A 6770-nucleotide genomic window follows, 5' to 3' on the forward strand; every position below is an offset into this window, starting at 1 on the left:
AAAATCTCCCAATAAAGAAAAGTCCAGAACAAAATAGCTTTACTGGTAAATTCTATGAAACACTAAAGAAGAATTAATACCAATTCAGCTCAAATTTTTCCAAAAAAAGAAGAGGAGGGAACACTTCCTAACTCATTCTATAAAGCCAGTATTACCTTGATATCAAATCCAGACAAAGACACCACAAGAAAGAAAACTACAGACCAATATATAAATATAGGTATAAAAATTCTCAGCAAAATAATAGCAAACTGAATTTAACAGCATATTAAAAGGATTATACACCATAACCAAGTGGGGATTGGCTTTTTCCACTCAGCATAATTCCTTAAAGATTCATCCAAGTTGTTTCATGTATCAATAGCTCATTCCTTTTTTGTGCCAAGTAATATTCCATGGTATGGACGTACCACAGTTTGTTTAACCATTTATGCACTGAATGACAGCTAAGTTGTTTCCAACTTTTTTGGTTATTATGAATAGTCACTAAGAAAATTCATGTCCAGGTTTTTGAGTAAACATAAGTTTTCAATTCTCTTGGATAAGTGCCCAAGATTGCAATTGCTGAGTCATACAGGTGTTTCATGTTTAGTTTCATAAGAAAATGCCAAACTGTCTTCCATAATGGCTATACCATTTTTCATCCCACTAGCAATTTACAAGTGATCCTGTTTTTCTGCATCCTCGGCAGCATTTGTTGTTGTCACTATTTTTATTTTAGTCATTCTGATATGTATGTAGTGTTATTTCATGCTGATCTGACTTTGCAATTCTCTAATGGCTAATGATGTTTAACAGCTTTTCATGTGCATTATTTTGCCATCTGTATATCCTCTTCAGTGAAGTGTCTGTGTCTTTTGCCCATTTTCTAATTGAATTTCTTCTTTTACTGTTGAGTTTTGAGAACTCTATATATTCTAGATACTAGTCCTTTATCAGATTTGTGGTTTGCAGATATTTTCTCTAAGTCTACAGCTTGTCTTTTCATCCTTTTAACAGGGTCTTTCTTGGAGCAAATGTTATTCATTTTGATGAAGTCCAATTTATCAAATTTTTTCTTATATAGATCATGTTTTTGGTGTCAAGTCTAAGAATTTTTTGCCTAGTCCTAGGTCCTGAAGATTTTTTCCTATTTTTTTCTTAAAGTTTTATAGACTTACATCTGTGATTTATTTTAATTTTTGTATAAGGTGTGAAGTTTAGGCGGAGTTTCATTTTTTTTAATTTGTGGACATCCAATTGCTTCAGCACCATTTTTGTTTTTTAACTTTAAAATTTTTTTTGTGGGGAAGATTAGCGCTGAGCTAACATCCGATGCTAATCCTCCTCTTTTTGCTGAGGAAGATTGGCCCTGGGCTAACATCCGTGCCCATCTTCCTCTATCTTATATGAGACGCCACCTCAGCATGGCTTGACAAGCGGTGCTCGGTGTGCGCCCGGGATCCAAACCTGCGAACCCTGGGCCACCAAAGCCGAGCATGCATACTTAACCACTATGCCACCGGGCCGGCCCCTTCAGCACCATTTTTTGAAAAGGTTATTCTTTCTCCATTGAATCGCTTTTGCATTTTGTAAAAAAATCAGTTGGGCATATATGTCTGGGTCTATTTCTGGATTTTCTATTCTGTTCCACTGATCTATGTGTCTATCCCTCTGTCAGTACCACACAGTCTTGATCACTGGCTATTTTTTTAAAAGCTCTGCACTAATTCTAATGTACAGCAAGGACTGGGAACCACTGCAGGACCCAGAAAAAGGTTCCAAGAGACTGACTAGTACAATGATCTCTTATAATCCAGAGGGGTACAGTGAAAATCATGCTGTACTTGGAGACAAAAGACCTGCGTTTTGTAGTCTTAGTGCATCAGGATGTGACTGGGTGACCTGGCCTAATCTGTTAGCCTGAGCCTCAGTTTTCTCATCTATGGAACTGGGACACTAATACCTATTTAGCCTACCCTTCCAGTATGCTGTGAGTATAAAAGGAAATAAGAGCCCATAAAAGTTTAGCCTCAAGCTAGTATTCAAATATAAAGGGTTATTATTTGGAGGACAGGGAAAATGAGATCCAGAGAGATTGAGGTCCTTCTTCCCCAGGGTCACCTTCTATTTGATTCAGTGGCACCAAACAGAAAGTTTCACGTTATTCAACAAATGCTTACAGAGCCCACATTCTGCCAGGCACTATGAAAAATCCTTAGGACACAAACGCAAAGATGTGGTCCCTGTTTTAAAGAATTTTCCTATTTAGTGGGAACATATTCCATGTCCAAACTGAAGTGAATTCAAATTAAATTTGTATTGAGGACTCCTTTAGAATTCCAGGACCCTTCTAGGTAGGTGAATCCTTGGGGCAATAAATCATTGTTCTGACATGTCTGTAAGTCACCAGCTACGTTCTCAGACTTTCACAGGGCTGCACACCAACTTTGATGGAGCCAAAAGGAAAGAGGGAGGGTTTTTCTGGACAGAAGTAAAAGCACTCCGAGGCTCACATGCTTCCAACCCCTTCCCAGGAATTCCCATCCCCGTTCCAGGATTCTTGCCATCCATTTATTAACACAAAACAAAAACACCCCTCTGGAGCCAGTTCAGAGTCCTGTGTTTCGAGTAAAGAAATGCATTTTGCCTACTTCAAGTGGGGCAGGACCTGTGGAAAGAGGGCACCCCCAAGGGTCAGCCTGCCTCTTCTGTGCGTTCCCAGGTCTCATTTTACAAAGTGATTTCAGCCCAGGTCTGTCTGCGGTGTAGCTACACATGGAGTGGCTTTAACAGTCAGAGGAAGACTGGATGTGCAACGTGACTCTAGACAGCCTGCACTGAAGAAAATCTCACTTGGACAACAAAGGTTATTTTATCCAATCATTTTAGATATTATTACATGCTATTTGGTGCACTTAGAATGCAAAGCTTAAGAGTAAAACAAAACACAATAGCAAAACATGCTCCAGTGCAACAGAATCAGAGTCCAGTTCCTAGACTCACAGCTGGAGAGATACTCTGAAGTATCTGCAAGTACCATCCCAGCCATTGGTGAGGCTCTGCCGCCCCCAGCTGGCTGAAGCCCTTCTCTGACAAACTGCTAGTTTGTAGCTAGTAGTGCTAGTAGTGCTCTTGCGCTGATAAGGGTTATGGTGATTTTTACAACAGTGGAGTGGATGGATGGAGAGGGAGATGAGTGGATTCATTTATTTATTCATTAATTTAATAAATATCAAATTTACAACTAGTTTTCCAGGCACTGTGCCAAGTGCTGTTAGGAAGTGACATTTGAGACCTGGGATCTGACAACTGCATTCACGTTAAGAAGGCAAGGGCTATGGTCAGAGCGGCCTGTGCAGTGGTCCCAAAATAGCGGAGGCAGTGGCAAGGAGAGGGGAAATAACCTATGATGATGCGGCAGGACTTCCCAAATATGCTTCTTCCCCCAGGGGGACAAACATATCTCTGGCAAACCATAGCTTTTTAATTCAAATTCATTGGGTTAAAAGGAGAAAGAATACCCAGCAGGTAAATGTGAGCTTTAGAGATAAACTAGAAGGAATATAGCGAAAGTTCAATGTGGGGACAGGGAGAGAGAGTAGGCAGAACCCTTTGCCTCACTGAAAACCTGAAACAGATTAAAACAACAAGATACCACATTTAACATGGCTGGTCCTCACAGATGACGACACCCAGTGTTAGTAAGTCACTACTGTATACTACTGATGGGTATGAAAATTGGTGCAGTCTGTTGGACACAGCAATTCCACAATTAGGAATTTATTGTCCAGAATTACTTGCAGGGGTATATGAAAAAAAGAGCCGATGAGGAGACAACATGCCATTTGTTTCACTTGGGCTTAAACAATGCAGTCACAGACACTTAGAGCTGACGAATTCCTTCTTGAAGTGGAAAATTGTGCTGGTAGTTGCCTCTGTAGCTGGGTTACTACTCTTAGCTCCTGTTAGGATTCTGTAAAAGCCTATATAAAAAAATCCTAACCTTTTAATTTCAATTGAACTCAAACATGCACTTATTGAGCAACCGGTGAATGAAAGACTTTGGCTGGGTTGGGAGGGTGCAATGCAGGCATAACTTAGATATGGTTCCTTGACCTCAAAGACCTTGGTCTAGAGAAGATTGACTTGTAAAGACATAAAATACAGTAATTCAATGAAATAATGGCTATAACACAGCATTATGGAAATATGGGATAGGGAAGAAACAACACATTGTAATTGGAGGGATAAGGGAGGGGTAGATTCCTAGCAGATGTACTTTTTGGGTTTTGAAACACAACAGGATTTTGTTAGGACTGGGAGGTCGGGATGCCAGGAAGGACTCTCTTCCCTTATGTTGGAAGATCATGAGCTGTTGTTTATTTAGTAAGTCTTTACTGCAGCACAAACAAGGTGCTATGTGAAACAGAGAAGCATAAGAACTACTACAAAGGGGAGATAAAATACATCGCTGAGAAAAATTCACATAATATTAAATGATACTGTGTGATTAGGTATCAAACAGGCTACAGAATCCAGAGGTGAAGTAGAGATGCAGGATAAATACTTTTGCGGGGGGGGGGGGGGGGTGGTAGTGAATCAGCCACTTTAAAAATGTTTCAGTGAAGTCAGTAGGAGAAAGCATGAGACAAAATACATTACTATTACTGGCCCCCTTCTCCAAGCTTCTAGATTTTGTAAAAAGTTATTGTTTTTATTTTTAATTACATGAGCAATGCATGTTTGGAAAAATTCAAAGGATAAGAAAAATATTTAGAATAAAAAGTAAAATTCTTCCTTCAAAATCTCCCATCCCATTTCCCCTCAATCTCATTTCTCTTCCTATATGCAAGCACTGCTGTCAGCATGGTGTGTTTCCTTCCAGAATAATTTCTGGTGTATTCACGTAAATATATAACTGTGCTGTGATTTTACGTAAGTGGATCTATGTGTTTTTCTGTACTCTTTTTTTTAAAACTCCATACCATATTTTGGAGATTTTTCTATGTTAGCACATAGATCATAAGAGTACGTAGAGTTAAAACCCATTCTTCTTAACTAGAATTCCAGAGTAGGGATATACCTTGGCTGTTTCACTATGTCCATCTTGATGGTCCATCAAATGAAAGCCACTAAGGTCTTACCTGATTTGTATAAACAAACAAGCAAGGGAAAAACAACCCTAGCTCTGGGCCTAACAAACATCTTATTTGAACCTCTCACTCACAACACCTCACTCAATTCCCTTGAACTCTATCCTGATAGGGAGACACAAGCAATCTTTGCAACCCCCAAAATCTGTTGGGGGTTTTGTCTGTAAACTGCAACTCCCCTCTTCTGCTCCCAGAAACTTCATCCTGCATTGGGGAAACAGGCCTTACATCTCCTGAATCAGCTCCCAATCTATGGTTTACGCTCTCCTGTCCTCCAGTTTCCTTGGCTTTTGATATTCAAAGCCAAGCATGTTTACTAAAAACACCAACAAAACAAACAGAACTTTTCATCTAAGCAGCAGCTCCTACAAAAGTGCTTTGACTCTGGACCCCACCGTGAACTGAAACAAACTCCAGCCCCTCTTTTAACATCTCCGCATCTCCCTCGAGGATTCTAGCTGTCCTTCACTGAGGCAAGTGCATTAAGGTGATCACTGACATCTCAATGGTGGAATCAAAAGTAATGAGACACGGAAGCTCAGGGAGGGTGGGACTTCAGTTAATATCTCAAATATGATCCATTACAATGGGAACATTTCCCCAAATTAGATATAGTTTATGAGCATAATTTTCATAGTTGCCCAGTATTCTAACCAACAAATATAATTTACCATTCTCTTATTTTGTATTTTTGTTTGTTTTTTATTATATTGTAGATTATCCATTATGATTATCTTGGGACATATTCCCCCCCGGAATTTACATTATATAATTTATATCATAGTATTTAATTATTTACGGATTTTGTTACATATTCCAGATTGCTTTTCAAATAGCTGTAACTGTTTGATTCTAGAAGGCTGCTACATATGGAATAAGCACTGGTAGAGCACCTTCAGGAGTCCTGTACCAACCTTGAAAAAGTTGTCTGTACTAGCTGTCACCACTTCCTCACCTCTTACTCCTTCCTCAGCTCATTGTGGTCTGCCTTCTGCCCAAACCACTCCACTGAAACTGCTTCTGCCAAGGAGCTTGTGCTAAATCTGCGTCTTTCTCTTGTTTGACTTCTCAGAAGCACTTGACAGTCTTGGACTCCTCCTCTTCCATGAAGCTTTTATGCTTTCCTGGTTTTCCTCACCTCACTTTTAGCTTCTTTTGCAGGTCCATCCTCCTCTTTCTAGCCTGCCCATGTTTCCCAGGGATCTAATGCTCAATGATCTTCTAACTCTAAAAACTCTCCTCAGGCAATCTCATACATCCCCACTTCCAGATGCTGATGCCTCCTAAAACCTTCATCTCCATCTCAGCTCTCCGGCCATCATCCATCTGCTCCTGGACAGGCCACTTCAGTAGGAGATCCCAAGCCCATCTCAACAGAACAATGTTGAAACCGAACTTACTTTCCTCCACCCCCTCTATCCTGTATTCCCCATCTCACACCACATGCTGAGGTGCCCAAGCCAGCAATAGCAGCCTCATCTCCTCCTCCCTCATTCCTCACATTCAATCAATTTCCCAGTCCTGTTGCTTCTAACTCTAAACGTATCTCAAATCTGTCCACATGTCCCGTGTCCTCTGCTACGGAGTCCAAGTCCCTATCAACCATGCTTGGATTACTAGAACCGCCTCCTAACT

The sequence above is a fragment of the Diceros bicornis genome, chromosome 5, assembly GCF_020826845.1.
Source record: "Diceros bicornis minor isolate mBicDic1 chromosome 5, mDicBic1.mat.cur, whole genome shotgun sequence".
Taxonomy (NCBI): Eukaryota; Metazoa; Chordata; class Mammalia; order Perissodactyla; family Rhinocerotidae; genus Diceros; species Diceros bicornis.